The sequence below is a fragment of the Bos taurus genome, chromosome 14, assembly GCF_002263795.3.
Source record: "Bos taurus isolate L1 Dominette 01449 registration number 42190680 breed Hereford chromosome 14, ARS-UCD2.0, whole genome shotgun sequence".
Lineage (NCBI taxonomy): Eukaryota > Metazoa > Chordata > Mammalia > Artiodactyla > Bovidae > Bos > Bos taurus.
The window spans coordinates 20,246,572-20,268,340 of NC_037341.1; the positions used below are offsets into that span (position 1 = coordinate 20,246,572).

At 43.9% G+C, this 21,769-nt stretch overlaps 1 pseudogene; it reads right to left on the minus strand.

Moving 5' to 3' along the window:
• Positions 1 to 6,928: 6,928 nt before the first annotated feature.
• On the minus strand, positions 6,929 to 8,506 carry LOC511847 (granulocyte-macrophage colony-stimulating factor receptor subunit alpha-like; annotated as a pseudogene).
• Positions 8,507 to 21,769: the final 13,263 nt, after the last annotated feature.

Sequence of the window (21,769 nt, forward strand, 5' to 3'; positions counted from 1 at the left end):
ATTTGTGGAGGTCAGTCTGTGCTGCTCACCATACTATCCTGAGGCTGGTCCAGGGGTGGAAAGATACAGATGGAGACCCCTGGCAGCTGCGTGCACTTGAGGGGAGAGGGGCCAGGCACCGGGCAGGGCCACTCCCATCGCTGGGGGCGGCAGGTCGGCGCTCCTATGCAGACACACGGCCGAGCCTAATAGTCCCCTCACTAGAGGGTGGCATGAGTTTGGAACTGCAGCAGCTACTTAATCAAGACAAGGATCATGAGTGGAAACCCTTGATATTTGCAGAGAGTTTTTCTGACCACAGGATTTTTTAAAATTGTGTTCATGAAAGAGAAGTATTGGAACTGAAGTGAGCCAGCAGGGGCAGAATTAAGCAGATATTTTTCATACACGGATGAAAATGGCTACTCACTCCAGTATCCGTGCCTTGAGAATTCCATGGACAGAGGAGTCTGGCAGGCTACAGTCCAAAGGATTGCAAAGAGTTGGACACGACTAAGCATAAGTACCAAAGAGTTGGACATGACTAAGCACAAGTACCTACTTTTCATACATTTCCAAACAAGGACTGAAACCCCCACCCCTGTCACTGCAGCACCTTATACTCAGCTTTCAGCCCGTGAGCATCAGGCCAGACCCCTGGGTTAGGTGACCTCACCTCAGATACCTGTCAAACTTCACAAGAGAGCGAGGCCATGCAGCACAGGAAGCAGGTTAGTTTCCTGAGGTTTGGGGTCTGTGGCACCAATACCATACAGGGCTTTGCAAGAGGATGTACCCACATGGGATTAGTGTGACCTTGGCCCTTACACCTCAACAGAAAAGGGGCTGGGGTCTGTAGAGGTTCCCCTGAGACTTCAGGCTGCAGCCAGAGAACAGGAGCAGGGAGGACCTGTCTATTTGTAAACACAGCATCCTATCCTGGAAGCAGGAGGAAGAATCACAGGTAAGTTGTAGGAACAATTAATCTCGCAACAGAAATGTTGTGTACGGGAGAAAGCAAAGTCTAGAGATAACCAGTGACCTAACCCTCCCTCCCAATGGCACCAATCTTACCCCTAAAATGTGACTTCTTCCTAATTAGCATTTGTGCTAAGTCGCTTCAGTCATGTCTGACTCTTTGCGACCCTATGGACTGTAGCCTGCCAGGCTCCTCTGTCCATGGGATTCTCAAGGCAGGAATACTGGAGAGGTTTTGCTGTGCCCTCCTCCATGGGATCTTCCTGACCCAGGGATCAAACCCACATCTCTTACATCTCCTGCACTGGCAGGAGGGTTCTTTACCACTAGCATCACCTGAGAAGCCCCAAAGAGAAGCTGTGTATGCAAAGTAAGTGGATTTGATTATGTATGATGTCATTAACTTTTCCATTTTAAAATACAACCATAATATTCATTCATATTTACTTCATCATCAAGATTCTGAGTGATAAATCAGGTAATACCAGAACAAAATAAATGCATGTATATTACTCCCTTAACATGGTGATCCTTAAACCTTGAGTCAGTTGGATTCAGGTACATGGAGTGGAACGAACACTTCCTATGAGTTGATTTGCAATTTGATAATGATGTTGACAGACTTCACTCTTTCAAGAATATGTGAATGTAGAAAGGATTGCTTAGGGCCTAGGTTTCAGGAAATCTCAACAATCATTAGGCTTTTTAAGTTTCAGCGTTATGTCGTCATTTAGTCTCTTAAGTTGGTCCAACTCTTTGCAGCCCCTTGGACTGCAGCCTCCTAGGCTCCTCTGTCCATGGAATTCTCCAGGCAAGAAGAGTGGAGTATGTTGCCATTTCCTTCTCCAGGAGATCTTCCTGACCCACAGATTGAACCTGGGTCTCTTGAGTCTCCTGCATTGGCAGGTGGGTTCCTTACCGCTTAGCCCCCTGGGCGACTGAAAAACAATGATGACATCCTATCCAGGGAACTTCACTCGCAGGAGGACGAGTGCTCCAGTGTCAGTCTCAATATTCTCAGCAGTTAGCTTCTTTTTCCCTCACGGTAGCTGCAAACCACATTGCCGTTCATTTTCCCTCTCTTGCACTGACAGCTACAGGTTCGACGCCAAAATATTGCTCAACTGCAGTATTTTCAGAAATGTGGCACATGACCAATTTTCGAAATTATTTTGATCCCTTCTTCTTAAAGTTTTCTCCTTTATTTTCCCTTTAAGATCATCTCTTAAACTCTTTGTTTAATTTTGGTGTATCATTTGTTGTTGTTCAGTTGCTAAGTTGTGTCTGACTTTTTGCGACCCCATGGACTGGAGCATTTCAGGCTTCCCTGTCCGTCACCATCTCCTGAAGTTTGCTCAAACTCACGTCCATTTGGCTGGTGTTGCTATCTAACCAGCTCATCCTCTGCCGGCCCCTTCTCCTGGATTTTAAATCCAAATATTTTTGGAATAAATGAGAGGAAATGTGTCAGAGGTAAGTGAAAACAAGAATAAAAAAAAAGTTAGTTTAGAAGTTAAATAAATATATTTCATATCAAAGTATTTTCTCTCTGTGCTTCTGAACTATTGTGGTCTGCCAACTGCTTTTTCAAAACACTTCAAAGCCTTGCTGATCTCTGGGATCCGGAAAGCAGCTGAGACTGAGCTCTGTGACGCGAGTTGCAAGTCTCAGTTCTGTGTAGCCCCATGCTGGCTTACTGAGGCGTCTTCATTTTTGGAGGCATCCAGGGAAAACCTCACGTGGTTCTCAGCTTAGCTGCTCTATAGGTGGGTGGCATGGCTCCTTCACAGTCCAATTCCCTGGTCTTTTGGCTCTTAGAGCAGTTTTTACAGGTTCATTGCAGGGGGTCCAAAACACTCCGATTGCCTTTACTGCATCACTTCAGTGGTCACATGGTGAGAATCGCAGAGTTCCAGACACACAGCAGGAGGTGGGATAACTAGAGGAGGTGCTTCACACAGAGACTTTTCTTTGTAGGGCTGGTATTCCTTTTCAGAAAGGCAGGTGTTCCTCTGGGTACATCCTCTACATATCATAGTAAATGTCCCATTTTTATTTATTTATTTTTTTATTTTATTTTTAAACTTTACATAATTGTATTAGTTTTGCCAAATATCAAAATGAATCCGCCACAGGTATACATGTGTTCCCCATCCTGAACCCTCCTCCCTCCTCCCTCCCCATACCATCCCTCTGGGCCGTCCTAGTGCAACAGCCCCAAGCATCCAGCATCGTGCATCGAACCTGGACTGGCAACTCGTTTCCTACATGATATTTTACATGTTTCATTGCCATTCTCCCAAATCTTCCCACCCTCTCCCTCTCCCACAGAGTCCATAAGACTGTTCTATACATCAGTGTCTCTTTTGCTGTCTCGTACACCGGGTTATTGTTACCCTCTTTCCAAATTCCATATATATGCGTTAGTATACTGTATTTATATTTTTCCTTCTGGCTTACTTCACTCTGTATAATAGGCTCCAGTTTCATCCACCTCATTAGAAGTGATTCAAATGTATTCTTTTTAATGGCTGAGTAATACTCCATTGTGTATATGTACCACTGCTTTCTTATCCATTCATCTGCTGATGGACATCTAGGTTGCTTCCATGTCCTGGCTATTATAAACAGTGCTGCGATGAACATTGGGGTACACGTGTCTCTTTCCCTTCTGGTTTCCTCAGTGTGTATGCCCAGCAGTGGGGTTGCTGGATCATAAGGCAGTTCTATTTCCAGTTTTTTAAGGAATCTCCACACTGTTCTCCATAGTCGCTGTACTAGTTTGCATTCCCACCAACAGTGTAAGAGGGTTCCCTTTTCTCCACACCCTCTCCAGCATTTATTATTTGTAGACTTTTGGATCGCAGCCATTCTGACTGGTATGAAATGGTACCTCATAGTGGTTTTCATTTGCATTTCTCTGATAATGAGTGATGTTGAGCATCTTTTCATGTGTTTGTTAGCCATCTGTATGTCTTCTTTGGAGAAATGTCTATTTAGTTCTTTGGCCCATTTTTTGATTGGGTCATTTATTTTTCTGGAATTGAGCTGCAGGAGTTGCTTGTATATTTTTGAGATTAGTTGTTTGTCGGTTGCTTCATTTGCTATTATTTTCTCCCATTCTGAAGGCTGTCTTTTCACCTTGCTAATAGTTTCCTTTGATGTGCAGAAGCTTTTAAGGTTAATTAGGTCCCATTTGTTTATTTTTGCTTTTATTTCCAATATTCTGGGAGGTGGGTCATAGAGGATCCTGCTGTGATGTATGTCAGAGAGTGTTTTGCCTATGTTCTCCTCTAGGAGTTTTATAGTTTCTGGTCTTACGTTTAGATCTTTAATCCATTTGAGTTTATTTTTGTGTATGGTGTTAGAAAGTGGTCCAGTTTCATTCTTTTACAAGTGGTTGACCAGATTTCCCAGCACCACTTGTTAAAGAGATTGTCTTTAATCCATTGTATATTCTTGCCTCCTTTGTCAAAGATAAGGTGTCCATATGTGCGTGGATTTATCTCTGGGCTTTCTATTTTGTTCCATTGATGTATATTTCTGTCTTTGTGCCAGTACCATACTGTCTTGATAACTGTGGCTTTGTAGTAGAGCCTGAAGTCAGGTAGGTTGATTCCTCCAGTTCCATTCTTCTTTCTCAAGATCGCTTTGGCTATTCGAGGTTTTTTGTATTTCCATACAAATTGTGAAATTATTTGTTCTAGCTCTGTGAAGAATACTGTTGGTAGCTTGATAGGGATTGCGTTGAATCTATAAATTGCTTTGGGTAGTATACTCATTTTCACTATATTGATTCTTCCAATCCATGAACATGGTATATTTCTCCATCTATTAGTGTCCTCTGATTTCTTTCACCAGTGTTTTATAGTTTTCTATATATAGGTCTTTAGTTTCTTTAGGTAGATATATTCCTAAGTATTTTATTCTTTCCGTTGCAATGGTGAATGGAATTGTTTCCTTAATTTCTCTTTCTGTTTTCTCATTATTAGTGTATAGGAATGCAAGGGATTTCTGTATGTTGATTTTATATCCTGAAACTTTACTATAGTCATTGATTATTTCTAGTAATTTTCTGGTGGAATCTTTAGGGTTTTCTATGTAGAGGATCATGTCATCTGCAAATAGTGAGAGTTTTACTTCTTCTTTTCCAATTTGGATTCCTTTTATTTCTTTTTCTGCTTTGACTGCTGTGGCCAAAACTTCCAAAACTATGTTGAATAGTAATGGTGAAAGTGGGCACCCTTGTCTTGTTCCTGACTTTAGAGGAAATGCTTTCAATTTTTCACCATTGAGGATAATATTTGCTGTGGGTTTGTCATATATAGCTTTTATTATGTTGAGGTATGTTCCTTCTATTCCTGCTTTCTGGAGAGTTTTTATCATAAATGGATGTTGAATCTTGTCAAAGGCTTTCTCTGCATCTATTGAGATAATCATATGGTTTTTATTTTTCAATTTGTTAATGTGGTGTATTACATTGATTGATTTGCGGATATTGAAGAATCCTTGCATCCCTGGGATAAAGCCCACTTGATCATGGTGTATGATCTTTTTAATGTGTTGTTGGATTCTGATTGCTAGAATTTTGTTAAGGATTTTTGCATCTATGTTCATCAGTGATATTGGCCTGTAGTTTTCTTTTTTTGTGGCATCTTTGTCAGGTTTTGCTATTAGGGTGATGGTGGCCTCATAGAATGAGTTTGGAAGTTTACCTTCCTCTGCAATTTTCTGGAAGAGTTTGAGCAGGATAGGTGTTAGTTCTTCTCTAAATTTTTGGTAGAATTCAGCTGTAAAGCCGTCTGGACCGGGGCTTTTGTTTGCTGGAAGATTTTTGATTACAGTTTCAATTTCCATGCTTGTGATGGGTCTGTTAAGATTTTCTATTTCTTCCTGGTCCAGTTTTGGAAAGTTGTACTTTTCTAAGAATTTGTCCATTTCTTCCACGTTGTCCATTTTACTGGCATATAATTGTTGATAGTAGTCTCTTATGATCCTTTGTATTTCTGTGTTGTCTGTTGTGATCTCTCCATTTTCGTTTCTAATTTTGTTGATTTGATTTTTCTCCCTTTGTTTCTTGATGAGTCTGGCTAATGGTTTGTCAATTTTATTTATCCTTTCAAAGAACCAGCTTTTGGTTTTGTTGATTTTTGCTATGGTCTCTTTTGTTTCTTTTGCATTTATTTCTGCTCTAATTTTTAAGATTTCTTTCCTTCTACTAACCCTGGGGTTCTTCATTTCTTCCTTTTCTAGTTGCTTTAGGTGTAGAGTTAGGTTATTTATTTGACTTTTTTCTTGTTTCTTGAGGTGTGCCTGTATTGCTATGAACTTTCCCCTTAGGACTGCTTTTACCGTGTCCCACAGGTTTTGGGTTGTTGTGTTTTCATTTTCATTCGTTTCTATGCAAATTTTGATTTCTTTTTTGATTTCTTCTGTGATTTGTTGGTTATTCAGCAGCGTGTTGTTCAGCCTCCATATGTTGGAATTTTTAATAGTTTTTCTCCTGTAATTGAGATCTAATCTTACTGCATTGTGGTCAGAAAAAATGCTTGGAGCTGATACAGGAAAAAAAAAAGAAACCAAAACAGGAGGATGAATTCTGTCCGCCAGCAGAAGCAGAGGCAGGGGAGATGGCGTTCCCGCCCCAGCAGCCGCTGGCAGTCTGGACACCTGTGTGTGATGAAGGGATGGGGTTCCAGGAGGCGCTGAGAGGTGCATTAAGTTGTTCAGATTTGAAAGGCATGCAAACATCTCTCCAGCTACAAAAGCACCTTTGAGAAACATGACATTATCTTTTAGAGTAAAAGAAAATGTTTTTTAGTTGCTCATTCATGTTTGGCTCTTCATGGCCCCATGAGGATCCCAGGATCCTGTGTCCATGGGATTCTCCAGGCAAGAACACTGGAGTGAGCTGACATTTCCTTCTCCAGGGGTTCTTTCCGACCAAGGAATCGAACCCGAGTCTCTTAGATTCGTAGGTGAGTGCTTTACCACTGACTCCCTGGGAAGCCTCGTTAAAAGAACAAAAAGATAGAAAGCTACACAAACACTCACAACAATTTAAAAAAGCTTCATTCGAAAACCGTAAATAAAACATTTAAGAAATGTTAAAAAAATATATTAAAAAAAAAAGTCAACAGCTTCTAGAAAGTCCCGGGTATGGAGATGCCTGGAAGTCACAGTTTCGCTGGGGCTTCTGAGACTGTCTCCACGGTTAAGACCTCTTCCTTGTCACTTTTTCCCGTTTCGTGTGTAAACTTCTCCCATAGCATCTCGTGGTCGACTTGATGGTTATCATTCAATTTATCTTTGATCTGTGGAACCGGAGGGAATAACCTGTGGCTCTTGAGGAATCGAACTCAACGGGCTGGCTCCAGGCTCCCCAGTGGGCTTTCCGGGCGTCAGCTGTCCTGATCTTCACAGTATGTTTCGCTTTGGATCCCGGTTTCGGAAAGTTGTATCTATTACCGGAGTCACCAAATACTACAATCAGTTGACTTCTACTGCTGCTGGTATCGCGCCGTCTCTGGATGTCCAGCTGGTACTGGAACTCCCTGTTGGGCCATGGCTGTCGGGTCCTGGGCTTTTCCCACCTGATGAGGCAGTGGGACTCGTTGCACTGGACGGTGATGTTGTCAGGTGGGTTGTACTGCTCTATTTCCTTTAACAGCAAAACCGAGTCGAAGAACTGGATTCCGGTTTCTTGGCTGGTACCGTTAACCAGGAAGTAACTGTACGACGTTAATCCCGAGAGGTCTCGGAGGTGACATCCCACGTGGGTCCCCGAGTCCTTCAGGTAACGAGGACATTCCCTCTCGATTCTTTTCTTTGATCGGATGTACAGAAAGTACTGGACGTCGTCGGGAGCCGCTCGGCCCTTGGCCCAGCTGCAGTTCATGAAATCCGCGTCGTAGATAACACAGGAGAAGTTTTGGGCAGCCGTGCCCTCCCTACCTGGGTTAGTGTAGACCAGCATTTCTGAAAGCCGTCTCTGGTTGACATGTACTTCAACGGTAAGCGTGACTCCCCCGTGGAGAGAATAGTCCTGAAACGTGCACTGACACTCACTGTCTTTGACCTTTTTCTTAATCAGCCCCTTCTCCTTGTGAATCAGCACACATTCCCCAGAGCTAGCGTTTTCCCTGCAGTCCCAAGTCAGCTTCGTCGTCTGTGGGTCAAACTTCACATTTAGGCTGGCGTTTGGCTTCACGGTTGGAAGATCCTGCTGCTCCTGGGTGAGGAGCCATGCGGAGTCAAGCACCATAGAGAGGAGGACCACCGTCGCCAGGAGACTTCCAGGGCTGCCCAGACGACGCAGAAGCGCCGCAGCTCCTGCAGACGCAGAGGCCAGGCCTTAGTCTCGTGCTGGAGGATCACTCCCCGGGAGCCTCCTCGTGGGCACGGCCACCTCTGCCCCCCCGGGGAGACATTCCTGGCCCATCATCTCGTCACCCCGGGGTCTCCCGGGTGTTAGACCGCGGTCCCGGGCCCCCGCCGCCCAGGCTCACATCTCTGCGTCCTCTGTCTCCCCAGCGCCCCGCACCCACGCTGCCCAGCTCCACTTTCAGTTTCTCTTTGTGGAGTCCAGCTCTCCTGGAGGAAGAAATGGCCCCAAGCCCCAGTATGCACGCTTGGAACCCCCACCACAGCCAGAGGAGCCTGGCGGGCCCAGTCCCAAATGTCCCATTTTTAAAATAAATGTGTAGTTATTCAAATCTTTCCTAGTTCAGTTTTGCTAGATCATTAAATCAATTTTAAAAAGTGATACAATTAGTATCAGCAACTTTTAGATTTATTTATAGTCTGTTTTATTGAATAATAGCAAACCCACTTTGATGACATTGTTATCAACATACAGGGACTTTTCTTCCAGCAGGAGAATGATCTGGATTACTCTTTACATGAGTGAGTGTTTTGTATTTTGAAGCTACTACTGACAAGTCTCTTATACTGAAACCTGTATAACCTGAAAGAGGTGTGTCAGTGGAAAATCCTTGTTCCATAAATGGAGGAGTTATTTCTTAAGATAAGAAGCTGAGGAAGTGGGGAACATTTCCAAGTGCATTTAGGGGTTGTGTTCGTGCTGTCTCTCATTCATGTCTAACTCTTTGTAACCCCATGGACTGTAGCCCGCCAGACTCCTCTGCCCATGGGATTCTCTAGGCAAGAATACTGGAGTGGGTTGCCATTTCCTCCTCCAGAGGGTCTTCCAGACCCAGGGATCAAACCTGTGTCTCCTACTGGCAGGCGGATTCTTTACCACTGAGCCACCTCAGTTCAGTTTAGTTCAGTTCAGTTGCTCAGTCGTGTCTGACTCTTTGCAACCCCATGAACAGCAGCACGCCAGGCCTCCCCATCCATCACCAACTCCCGGAGTTCACCCAAACCCATGTCCATTGAGTTGGTGATGCCATCCAACCATCTCATCCTCTGTCATCCCTTTCTCCTCCTGCCCTCAATCTTTCCCAGCATCAGGGTCTTTTCAAATGAGTCAGCATCAGGTGGCCAAAGTATTGGAGTTTCAGCTTCAGCATCAGTCCTTCCAATGAAAATTCAGGACTGATTTCCTTTAGGATGGACTGGTTGGATCTCCTTGCAGTCTAGGAAGCTCTTTTGGGTATTAGACAGATGGAATTGAGGGTTGTGACTCTAACTTTTTCTTCTTTTCCTTTTTTTAAAAAAGATTTTGGCTGCACTATGTGGCATGCAGGATCCTAGTTCCCTAATCATGGATCAAACCCGAGTCCTTGCTTTGGGAGCCCAGAGTTTTAAGCACTGGACCGCCAGGGAAGTCCATAGCTTACTTTTAAACCTGATGCCTGGGGCTCCTGTGTTTGGTGGAAGCTGTAAGTGGTGAGATTTGAGAGGTAGTGTGATACGAGGAACAGGAAGCATGAAAATACAATTTTCTGTAAAAACTCTCTGCCATCCAGGCCAGACTCTCGTGGGATCTCCCTGGCCAGAAGAATCGACAGGACTGGGTCATGAGGCTAATCCAGGCGAGGTCTGTGTGAGCTTTCTGCACAGGAGATTGGACACCTTACAGGTCTGGGCACTGCTAGGGAAGGCCCTGAAGTGTAGGAATACAGAGAACATCAGTTTTTTTCCCAGAACTACAAGACTTCCACGTTCCTGTGTTTGAATTTCAAAGGCCAATAAGCACTTCTTAGCCCAAACCAAATAAGAGCTATCTCCAGGGTATCAAGGGAAATCTTGGGGACACACAGAATCTGGAAAACACCTGCTGTTGGTAAAGCTGAAGCTCGCAGTCTCTGAGGACAGCCCGAAGGGTGATGTAAGGTGATCTGGAGGCTGCGGTGACCGTGGTGGACACCCCAAAATATGATGTCCATTCAGGGCTGTTTTAACTGAACTTAACTTAAGCTGGGGGTTGGATGTGTTGCTGGAAGTCAATGCTATCTGATCCCCAAGGAATATTCTGGAATAATGCCTCCTGAGTGGAGACAGAATTGCCCACAGGATGGGGCAGTATTTGCAGCAGAGATTATGTCACGTGAACATGACATGATAGAAGGGCGCTGAACAGATGGCTTGGCACAAAGGCAGGATGTGAAGGCCAATGGAAGGGTCTGAAGGGCTGTTTGAAGATCGTTTCTTGTGAAGTACAGCCCTTGGCAGCTAAAATCAAAAAGTTCACTTCAACAAAGCCAGAATTATAGAATTCAGGGGACAATCTGCTTTCTCAACCTAAGGCTTTCTGTCCTGTCAGCCTAAGACTTTCACCATACAGTAAGAGGGTGGGAGAAGTTACCAGGTGATGGAGAGCAGTTCAAGGTGACTCACAGAGGAAGATGTTCCAGCCAATAGATGGCATCAACTGCCACTTGTCCTCTAAAGGAGTGAGCATATATGAGACTTTTCCAATTCAGTTCAGTTCAGTCAGTTCAGTCACTCAGTCATGTCCGACTCTTTGCGACCCCATGAATTGCAGCATGCCAGGCCTCCCTGTCCATCACCAACTTCCAGAGTTCACTCAGACTCACATCCACTGACTCAGTGATGCCATCCAGCCATCTCATCCTCTGGCGTCCCCTTCTCCTCCTGCCCCCAATCCCTCCCAGCATCAGAGTCTTTTCCAGTGAGTCAACTCTTTGCATGAAGTGGCCAAAGTACTGGAGTTTCAGCTTTAGCATCATTCCTTACAAAGAACACCCACGGCTGATCTCCTTTAGGATGAACTGGTTGGATCTCCTTGCAGTCCAAGGGACTCTCAAGAGTCTTCTCCAACACCACAGTTCAAAAGCATCAATTCTTCAGTGCTCAGCTTTCTTCACAGTCCAACTCTCACATTCATACATGACCACTGGAAAAACCATAGCCTTGACTAGAAGGACCTTTTCCAATTAACTGAATTTAAAAACCAACAAGGACCTACTGTATTGCATAGGGAACTGTAGTCAATATTTTGCAATAACCTATAATGGAAGACAATGTAAAAAAAAAAGAAAAGAAAAGAATATGTATATTTATGGTGGTGGTTTTCTCTGGGCTTCCCTGATAGCTCAGTTGGTAAAAAATCCACTTCAATGCAGGAGACTCTGGTTCGATTTTTTGGGTCAGGAAGACCCGCTGGAGAAGGGATAGGTTACCCACTCCAGTATTCTGGCCTGGAGAATTCCACGGACTGGATAGTCCACAGGGTCACAAGGAGTTGGGCATGATTGAGTGACTTTCACTTTCATGGTGGTTGTTTAGTCGCTAAGTTGTGTCCAACTCTTCTGACTCCACGAACTGTAGCCCACCAAGCTCCTCTGTCCATGGGATTCTCCAGGCAAGAATACTGGAGTGGGTTGTCATGCTGTCCTCCAGGGGATCTTCCTAACTCAGGGAACCCTTGTCTCCTGCAGTGCAAGCAATATCCTGCATTGCAGGTGGATTCTTCACCAGCTGAGCCACCAGGGAAGCCCGTGTGTGTGTGTGTGTATATTTATACATAACTGAGGGCTTCCCAGGTGGCACTAGTGGCAAGGAACCCACCTGTCAATGCAGGAGAATTAAGAGATATGGGTTCAGTCTCTGGGTGGGGAAGATCCCCTGGAGGAGGGCATGGCAACCCACTTCAGTGTTCTCTCCTGGAGAATCCCATGGACAGAGGAGTCTGTTGGTCTACAGCCTATGGGGTCCCAAAGAGTCGGACACTATTGAAGCAATTTAGCACACATGTGTATAATATACTGTGCACGTGAAACTGGCACAACTTTACAAATCAACTGTATTTAATAAAAATTTGGACAATGATTAGGCAGATACTGTGGAAGAGAGTGGGGAGCGGGGGCAGCAAGGACCACATCCCACACGATGCTAAACCTTCCTCTGCTCTGGCTCTGTATCGAGGGGATTGTTTGCCCAGGACACTTGTCATGTTTCAATGCGATGTGCGTGCTAAGTCACTTCAGTCGTGCCCCACTGTGACCCCATGAACTGGGGCCTGCCAGATTCTTCTGTTCGTGGGATTTTCCAGGCAAGAATACTTGAGTGTGTTGCCATTTCCTCCTCCAAGGGGCTCTTCCAAGCCTGGAATCGAACCCAGGTCTCCTGCATTAGCATGTGGATTCTTTACCACGAGGGCCACCTAAAGTCAGCTAAAATTTGTCGTAAGAGTGTGGGTGTGGGGGTTGGTATTCCTCCCTCCAGAGTGATTTTTGGCAGTCTACTGCAAGAATTTAATAACAGTTCTCTACCTTTCCAAAGTCACAGGCCTCATCTCCTGTCCAAATCACCCTGTCCTGGCTCAAAAACCCAGTTCCTCGTGAGTGCAGGTCAGTAGCACTGCCCACTGCCCAGGCCGGCTGTCACACGATGCCCCAGCCCTCAGCTACTTCTCTGCTCTGCCTTTGGGGGTCACCCCTCTCCCTCATGGGCTGCATGGCACATATCTTTTCCAGAATTTGTGTTTGTAAGACAAGATTTGCAGCTAGTTACTAGAATCGTAAAGCTACCGTTTAACTTTAATTAATTGAGAAAGTGTTGTCAATACATTAACTTTAATGTAATTTCTGTTTCGTTTCTGTGTGAGAGCGTTAATGCTGTCATCTCATGCATTTTCCGCTCACAGCCCTTAATATAATGTAAGTAGCCGCATCTCACAGGGGCTTCTTGCTGACCGAAATTCTGTCAGGAAAACTTCCACTGTCACTGATTTGGTCTGAGCTTTTAAAATGCCTTCAAAAGCAAAACAAACATGATGTGTTTTTTGGTAAATAGCATTGGCTTTGGGATGTGTAGTTCTAACAGTTAAAACATCAAAGATTTTGACAATCAAACAAAGTTTTGATTCCGTGCACCTGTGTTCTAATTCAGAAACAGCCCTACAACCCAACAACCCTTCCTACAAGTGGAAGATGGGAAAAGAGAAAAGGGAAGAGGTAAGAAAGATATCAATATAACATTATTCATGGGGATGTGTTTGGTTTCTAAAATGCATTCAACCCTCCAAAGAGTAACTCAGATCAAGGATACGTGAGTGGGTTGCCATTCCTTTCTCCAGGGGATCTTCTGGGCCCAGGGATTAAAACTGAATCTCTGGCATCTCTTGTATTGACAGGTGGGTTCTTTACCACTGAGCCATCTGGAAAGCCAATATACATCAAAATATATGGTTAATGTCTCTATATATTATACATGAAAACTTGCACACGTGTGTTTTCTACAGCTGTAATGTACACACACCTCTTGCCATGCCAGTGACGTGGTTTCAGTGTGGCTAATAACTTTGTAGTTGTGTGATTTTCATGACATTTGATATATGAGGTTTATATTACACTTTCAGAGTATCATGCATGGAGAGATTTAGCAATCAGGCTCATCTAGCTTCCAATATTCTCCACACAAAAAAATCCACAAATGTTACAGATGCAACTGAAAGACTTACCCTAGTTTAACAACCTGCGATAACTGATCATGTGGGGCTTAAACCATATCTGCCCTCTGGGGACGACATGTTTCTTCCAGTGAGTCTTCACATGCTGATGGAGAGCAGGTGGAGGGTGGGGTTATTGCCCTGGTTCTCTAGACCTAAGCTTGGATCCTGTGCAGCTTTTACCTTGGGTTGGGGTGTGGGGAAGTGGTCTCCTTACTCCACAGACTGGCTTTGGCCAAACAGATGTTGGCAGAAGTGACACAAGTAGAAGCTTGAATGTGCTGCCATTGCCATGACAATGGCACGCTCTCTGGTCCCTGGTCCCGTAGGTCCCTGGAGGCGGAGACACAGAAGCCTCTTGACCAAGCCTGCAGCTCAGAGCCAGGCCCTGACGGCTCATCCCCAGCCACACGGACACAATAAATACTTATCATTTTTAAGCCATAGGATTAGGAGCTTGTTTACTGTCAGTAATATTGGGTCAATACTAAAACTGGATAAGAAATTATTAATTACAAAACAGTCACAGATGTAGAAAACAAACTTGTTACAAAAAGGTAAGGCTGGGAGTGGGGGGAGGAATTAGTACATGGATTGGCATTGACATGTACACGCTGCTGCTGCTGCTGCTAAGTCATGTCAGTCGTGTCCGACTCTGTGTGACCCCATAGACGGCAGCCCACCAGGCTCCCCCGTCCCCGGGATTCTCCAGGCAAGAACACTGGAGTGGGTTGCCATTTCCTTCTCCAATGCATGAACGTGAAAAGTGAAAGGGAAGTCACTCAGTCGTGTCCGACTCTTAGCAACCCCATGGACTGCAGCCTACCAAGCCCCTCCGTCCATGGGATTCTCCAGGCAAGAGTACTGGAGTGGGTCGCCAGTGCCTTCTCCGCATGTACATGCTACTATATATAAAATAGATGACTAAAAGGATCTACTGTAGAGCACAGGGAACTCTGCTCAGAGCTCTGTAATGACCTATATGGGAAAAGAATCTAAAAAAAGAGTGGACATATTTATATATGTATATATATATAACTGATTCACTTTTACTTTACTGTACAGCAGAAACTAACACAGCATTGTAAATCAATTATATTCTAATAAAATGTTTTAAAGATATGCCTAATAATTTTGATTTTGATAGTCTATTGAATTTAAGGCATAGCATGTTTTGTACTGATTTTTAAGAAGTTGATTTTTAGATATCTTTTCATTTTTCAATTATTATAGGACATTTGATTTCCCTCTATTTAAGTAACTGTTCAAGCCCCTTGATTACCTGTGTCAACAAACATTAGGTTTTTAAGTTTCAGCGTTATGTTGTTGTTTAGTCACTAAGTCGTGTCCAACTCTTTGCCACCCCATGGACTGTAGCCCACCAGGCTCCTCTGTCCATGGGACTTCCCAGGCAAGAATACCAGAGTGGGCTGCCATGCCCTCCTCCAGGGGATCTTCCTGACCCAAGGATCGAACCTGCATCGATCACATCCCCTGCCTTGGCAGCTGGGTTCTTTACCACTAGAGCCACCTAGGAAGCTTGAAATACTTCATAAAGCTTCTCAAAAACTAACAAGTTAGTAAGAAATTATAAAACCAAAATCTAAGGGAAAGATCTCTGATCTTTAAGATCAACATTCAAAACTGCTTTTGCCTAGACAGAATTTATTAATATTAATCCCACAGAAAGTCTGGAACTTTAAACGGGCATCCATATGGTTGAAAGAAAACCCATACCCCACACCACATGCATAAAATCACTTCATGCACATCAAAGACCAAATGGATCCATCAAAAACCTGAAATTTATATTGGAGCATATCTTTATGACACAGATAATCAAGGGGCTTGAACAATTACTTAAATAGAGGGAAATTGGATGGTAAATAAAGATATAAAAATGTGCCCCATCTCATCAGAACCTGGAGATGTGCCTTGAATCCACATTGAGACACCATCCCAGGGTCACGAGTTTGTTTAAAGTTAAGGAGCTTGACCATACAAAATTGTAAATTCTATCCAAACATTAGTTACTCTTATGATCTAATATGTTTGTAATGCATTTAATTAAATATATTCCAAATCATTTAAAAACACTTCTGTAATAATTTCCAAAGAAATCTCTAAGGTTATCATTTACACATTTCAATATTTCCAGTATGTTGCTCAGCCCGGCATTGTCTAGTCCTGAAATGTTCCTGCAAGCACATCTCAAAGAACAGAAATCAACAGAGCCCCAACCAACACTCTGAGTTCAAAGGTGACCCATGTATTTCCCGAGACCCAGCAGGAGATGGGGACAATTCCAGCACTCTCCTCGCATGCTGCTGTCCTGAGAGGACTCTGGACTCTGATGGTCACTGTGCAGATTCCAAACCTGGGTGTGATCAGGACCAACTGTTCCACTCGGCTTCCTGGAAAGAGGCTAAACCTTGGAAAGGTCCTCTTTTGAGTCATTTCAACAGGTGGAATGAAATTAAATTAATTGAAACAGCTGTATGTATCCGTATCTAAAACAAACACCTGGTAGTTATGATTTTGAAAGTTATGACCCAAAACAATCTGAGTAGCATGTCTTACTGCCACCCCAGGCTTTTTCAAAGGCTTCCCAGGTGGCACTAGTGGTAAAGAATGCACCTGCCAAGGCAGGAGATGTAAGAGACGTGGGCTCTTCATCACCGGACACATGGTTTTACCCACTCCCCTTCCACATTGTTTCCATAAGGATCAGATTTATTGGCAGGCTTTTTCCTCTGGGAGTATGTATGCAGAAATATGATAGTAATTTAAATACAGCCAACTAATAGCATGAAATGCAATTCATACAAACACTGTTTTAAGAGAAATGTATATTATTGTATATATTGGATGTAAAACTTAAGTAATAACCCCAAGAATGAGATGGCTAAAACCTAATAAGGCACTTTCATTGGCCCTCTATATGTTCTACTGATCTGTTTTGCCACTGAGATTTTTTTGAAGGGAAATGATATTCTAGAACACCAAAGCTTGCTCTGTTTTTGGCAGTTTACATGCTGGCACATCTACTTTTTATGGCATTTGAAATTAGTTTTTGCATTCATTTTATCTTTTTAAGTATGTCTAGTATAAAAGGAAAACAAAACAAAACAAAACACTGCTGTTTATACCGCCCTGGTGTAAATTTCCAGTTTTCTGAAAAATATCAACATATACTTCATTTACTCTCTCTTTGCCCCTAGCTTTCAATTGCCCTGAGCATGCAATCCGCTTTCTAAGGAGCTGCTCCAAAACCCCAAAGTCTTCCCTGACTTGATGAGTTAGAAATGCATATCCATCTTTTTTGAAACAAATTTTTATATCATCATTAATTTCCCCACTTTGTGCGGCTTTTACTTGTAATTTCTACCTCCTGATTAAAAATAAAATCAGGCAGGCAGGGCAGTGGCTGTCATCCAGCCTCATGTTGACAGGCACAGTAGAAAAATATTGACAAAGTATTCTTTTTCAGGGTGTGAATTTTCCACTTTAGAGCATTATAAGAATAACGCTTGCAGCATAATTGAGACTTCACTTTTTATTACGGGCCTCACAGCAGGTGACCACAGCAAAGGATGTGTTGCCTATGAAAATCTTTATTTATATGAAAATGATACAATCATTAAAATGCAGGTGGAACATTGTTATCATTCAACACATCAGATTTTAATATAGTGAAAAATCACCTTTAACTTTTCTGCAAATTATGACCTAGAGGGACCCTTCACATAATGATTGTGCTGTTTCTGTCAAAGTCACAGTCAATTCTGATACATTGTGGAAATTGAAATTAGATCCAGAATGAACTTGTGAAGTCCTGAAAGATGATTGGAGGTGTGAAATGCAAATATCTCCTGCCATAGTGATAAACAAGAAATATCACAGCCATCAGCCATTCCTGGCCTTCAAATGTGAATGAGCGCTCCCCAAACTGTGACCCAGAGAATTCTGCCACCCTCTCCATGGTGACTGCTAAGGAGCTGGGGGATGCAAGAGGCAGCCATCTGTGACTCCTCAAGGCAAACAAGGAAACAGGATTGGCCCCAGATAGCTGAGGTGCACACGACACGAATTCAGTGAGCTTGCATATTCAATACACAGAACGTGAAATTCCTTAACTTGATATCTGATCTTTGATGTTCAGACTGCCTGCTACCTTTGTTGCAAACTTGTATATAGTCTGACTCTACCTCCTGCCTCCTTGGAGCAGTTTTCTCAGGGCTACTGAGATGCTGTCTCCTGGGCTTGGAGTCCCACCAAATAAACCCTCCCACCAAATAAAATAATTCTCTATTTTTAGGTTGTGACTAATTTTTAGTCTACAGAGGTTCAGATTGCATCCCATTGGCAAGTTTATCCTCCAGGGAAGAGCAAGATGCTGAGTGTCCTCATCCTTGCTTTGCTAAGCTTTCTGAGAGGGTCGAAGGTTAAACCTGGGTCTGAAAGTAGGGTCTAAATGTACATGAACACTGGAAAAAAGAGAAAATAAATTGAGACGGCTAAGCTGGAGGGAACAGATGCCAGCACACACCTTAGATGACAAACCTGAAGCTGTTGCCACTTCCCAGTATCAGAACAAAGCCACATGTGGCTCTAATGACCATGTCTGGTGTCACAGGACATCATAGATAGCTTCCTGGGGAGGGAGGGTGTGACTGGGGCCGCATCTCACAGCAGAGGGCTCAGGCAGACCACACAATGTGGAGGGCAGGGTCCCCCCTGCCGGACAACCTTGGTGCTAGAAGCCACTCTGGGCTTGGTTGGCTCACAGTTCTCAAGGGAAAGGCTGAGGTTCTGGGCATCTGACTTGTCAGGGTGCAAGGAGCCACATTTAGATGTAGACATTGTAAAGGAGAATAAACCAGAGCCGCCGGCTCCCTGGGCCCTGCAGCCACATCAACAGGGGCAGCACAGACACCGTGCTGCCGTCTCCAGGATGTGAGTGCTTTCTGTCCTTGAATATGGAGCTCTGTTACTCTGTGAACCACTGTCAGCTTCCAGCTCCTGGGAGCTGCCACTCCTGGGGAGAGGCAGGGGTTCCGTAAATCAAGAGGGCACTTTGACAGAGGTAGGGCCATTTAAATATGTACTTTTAAATTAAATTTAGCACTTGATTCAGACAGTAAAGAGTCTGCCTGCAGTTCAGGAGACCTGGGTTCCATCCCTGGGTCGGGAATATCCCTTGGAGAAGGGAATGGTGACCCACTGCCTGGACAATCCCATGGACAGAGGAGTCTGGTGAGTTACACAGTCCGTGGGGTTGCAAAAGTTGGACACTACCGAGTGATTAACACTTTCATATCTAATATGTGCTCAAATCATCTCATTCAGTTATCTGCAGATATGTAGATACAGAAAGAAAATGGTTTACATGCAGATTGTACATGATTTTAGCAATTTCAGACTTACAATCTTACCAAAAAAATTAGTGTTTTTCAACTGCCTTGTGTACGTGTGAGTGAAAGTTGCTGAGTTGTGTCCGACTCTTTGCAATCCCATGGACTATATAGTCCATGGAATTCTCTAGGCCAGAATACTGGAGTGGGTAGCCTTTCCCTTCTCCAGGGTTTCTTCCCAACCTAGGGATCGAATCCAGGTCTCCCACACTGCAGGTAGATTCTTTACCAGCTGAGCCACAAGGAACGCCTTGTGTACATGTATTTGACATAAATTTATTACACTATAGAATTCCAATCCAACAGGTGGCATTTCAGATATTTGTCAAATAAACTAGCCAGCTTCAGAATAAAAGTAGAGCAAGTCAAAATTTATAGTTCTATATTGCCATAAATACAGTATAAATCCATGGGAAAAAGTTATTCTATGGAGGGCTGAATAGGAGGGGGATTATAAGAAGGGAGCTGTCATTACATTTACCTCTTAGCTCTGCTATAAGCCTGAGCTTGGAACTTCAGTTGCTCAACTTTGAGAATAGCTCTTCATTTGCTAGTCACAGAGGCTTGGGCAAATAGCTGAATCTCAGCTTTAGCGTCAGTAAAGAGAGGATGATAGACCTCAGAGGAGTGCCTGGCATTTAGAAACAGCAGCAGACATAGCTATTATTGCTATTAGAATAATAACAATAGCCATTCATCAACATCATGATGGTTGCCTTTCCGTGTCCAGGCAGCTGTGATGTGAAAATGCCTCACGTTAAGGAACTTCTTAAGAACGTGGCCACTTCCTGGTAACCTACGCCTTGACAAATGATGCTTGTACATCAGAAAGTAAGACTGCTTCTTCCGAAGGTGAATAAATTCCGGTGTGTTGGTCCAACACAGGCACTGAGTGCAATGCTAAAGAGAATAAACACACATCTGAAAAGCAATAAACTTTCACAAGTCATTGAATTTAAATGTCAGCTAAATTACTTCACGGTGTACCTTGTACCAAAAGACGTGCTGCTTAAAAGATAATTAAAAGTCTGTAATGTGGATGAAGCCGCATCTCCTTCTTTAAGTAATTTAAACTGTATTAACTTGGATCTCAGCAGGAAGCACAGAGACAAAGCCGGCGCGCTCTTATGCTCTTGGAGGCCTGCGAGCCTGCTGTGGCTTGTTTCTGGTGTGTGTGTGTGTGTGTGTGCGTGTGTGTCTCCTTCAGGGTGGCACTCTGTTCTCTAGCAGGCACCGTGCTCAGGTGAGCATATGGCATGTGTGTTCTCACATCAAGGCCACACGGAATCCCCGTGATGGGAGTGGCCTATGCAGCTGGCGTCGCTAGGTGCTTCTGCGATAAGCTGTGACCTGAGCTATGGGAGGCACTTCTAAAGAACAGGTTGGGACTGTTCACCTTGTAAGTGCCCCTGGAGATCACTGGGAAATGCCCTTCTTAGTGGAGGTGTTTCTATAGACAAGGGAAACAGTGTGAAAGACAAAAACCTACCATTTACTGAAAGCTGTTCAGCAAAGACTTGGTGCAGGGGGATCACAGTGATTCTTTCAATTTGTTTTTTTCTAGAAGCTATTGGCTTAAAAATGGCTAAGAAAAGGAAGAAGAAATGACCATGTACAAGATTTTCCTACCTGCTTACACTTAGGATAGTTGCCTGACCCACGTGTTCTGAATAAGGAACTGGTGGTGTTCAATGGGCAGTCTTTAGCACACAGGCTTCCTTTTCCCCTTAGCTGAACTACAGATATCAATACCTTTAGTGGGCTTCCTAGGTGGCACAGTGCCAGTGCAGGAGATGCAAGAGATGTGAGTTCGATTCCTGGGTCGGGAAGATACCCTGGTGAAGGAAATGGCAACCCACTCCAGAATTCTTGCCTAGGGAATCCCATGGGCAGAGGAGTCTGGTGGGCTACAGTCAGTGGGATCACTGAGAGTTGGACATGACTGAGCACTTACGCATGCACAGTGGCCAGAGACTCTGATAAGAGCTGTGAACACTTTTATCAGAAAAATGCATGTATATACTCCCATTCAACTTATACGGCTCATAGGACACCCTGTGTTCAAACATTTCAAGGACTCACCTGATGTCTGTCTGTAGCATGTAATATGCGTAGCCCCCTCCGATATAGACTTGCCTTTGTTCATCGTAACGAAAGCTAACCAAATTAGAAGTCATACTGACATTCGCGTGACAGTCTGCATATTAAAGGTAAATGTTGATTAGAATGGAAGGTAGGTTAAGTGTAGCTTCAGGGAACTAAATAATTAGACTTGACCAGCTGTTCTCTTGATGCTGAAATCAGGTACTTTGTGGCGATCGCTGTCAGAGTAAGCCTGAGAAGCACATTCTGAGCCTTCACAAAGGATACAGTTTCCCATTGCATCTTAGCAGTAAAGGGGACCAGACTGTGCTGGCCCAAATCATGCCAGGATGGCACGGCAATTCCTGAGAGGTGAGGGCAAGTGAGCAACAGTCACAGAGGAGGAACCCTGCCCGCCCCTGTGCTCAGCTGTGTC